This window comes from Tupaia chinensis, unplaced genomic scaffold, assembly GCF_000334495.1.
Source record: "Tupaia chinensis unplaced genomic scaffold, TupChi_1.0 Scaffold000606_1, whole genome shotgun sequence".
NCBI classification, from domain to species: domain Eukaryota; kingdom Metazoa; phylum Chordata; class Mammalia; order Scandentia; family Tupaiidae; genus Tupaia; species Tupaia belangeri.
Genome location: NW_006160124.1, coordinates 1,969,379 through 1,971,083, shown reverse-complemented (window position 1 = coordinate 1,971,083; position 1,705 = coordinate 1,969,379).

Here is a 1,705-nt window from a genome sequence, read left to right as displayed (position 1 = left end):
AAACAGGGACCAGCAGTCAGCATAATGACTATGTCACTGAACTCTCATGTAGTCGACCGCAGTTCGAGTCCCAAACCCAGTGGCTGAAAACTCACGCAGTGTGCGTGTGTGTGTGTGCCCAAGATCCCGAGAGGAGAATGGAGGAGAAGGGATTTCAGCATGACCATTCCCCCACTGGGCGGGGTGATTTCTCACTCTCTATATCTCTCTGTCTTTCTGGTGAGCACACACACCCTATAGCAAAAACCTCTCCAAAAAAAAAAAAAAAAAAAAAAAAAAAAAACCCAAACAAACAAACTCACACTAGGTGCATGTGTGTGTATGCCCAAGATCTTGAGAAGAAAACCAAGAAGGAACTGCAGCATGGCCATCCCGCTAGGGGATAATTTCTTCCTTTCCATTCTCTCTATCTTTGTCACTATGACAAATGCATAATCCTATAGCAAAAATCTCTCTCTTAAACAAAATAAATATAAATAGAATGATATAGAAATAAATCACTAACTCTACAATATAAACAGAATGATATAGAAATAAATCACTAACTCTACTTCTAGGGCTTCTATTTTCCTGCCTGTGCCTTAGACATACATGAAGACATCAAAATAGTTAGTCAAAAAAATAGGATTAAAGTAAGAATTGTTTTGGAGATGAATAATTTTGAAATTCTTCTTTACTTTTTCGTAATGCACATTATCTATGAACTTGTTGAAGACTCCTTGTATTTATAATGTGTAGTCAACAATAGTGAAGAAAAAAGTTACTATTACTTTCTGTTTTCATCACTAAGAAATGTATCTGATGTATGTTTATTGATGATTTGATTCTACATAAAGATAAATACCTTTTATTCTTTCTTGCTCTATTTAATAATGTATTTTTTCTATAAAATTATTGTGATAATTTAGGAGCTTGTTATGTCATATAGCTTTAAAAAAGTTAACTAAACCTTTCTCTAATATGTTTAAAAATGTACAAATATGTGGTTACATTATATAATTATTTGCCTTCATTTTAAGAGTAATATCTGAAAACAAAAAAAACAACAAAAATAAAAACTCAGAGAAAAGACAAAACAATGCCTTACAAAGTACTCTCGTTACTATTGTGAAATGTTTAACCTAAAAAAAAAAAAAGAAATATGTAACAAGATGATCTTTCTACGCCATTCTGATATCTGAGCTCTCTTTGGAGATTGTCAGTTGCTGGCATGGTGGCTATGTCACGGATTTTCAGCACAAACATGACTTGTGTTATGAATGTAATTAGAACCAGTGACCTAACAGCACGTGTTTCTAAAGCATATCCCATTACAGAATTTCTGAACCATTCCACTCCTCCAAGGATTTTGCTAATTGGGTCTATATGTTTCTGACTGTACTTTTTTAAAATACATTTTTTACTAATGACAAATGTGATATCAATCAATTTCTTTGGAACAGATAAAGTGTTTCAGTCTTCTTGGAACACCTGCACTTTTTACTTTTATACTGGGGCTTGGATCTTAAGCCAAACACAGAACTTTTGGCAATCATCTCGACACTCATCTCACCTACAAAAATTTGAAACAGATATCAGATATTATTGGATGTTTTACCAGAAAATTTATGCTGACCTTGCATTTTTAAAATCTGTCATGTTGAATCTACTCTTCCTAGCATTAGGGCACTGAGAGATAAGTAAAAATGTAAAATTTGACAATGGA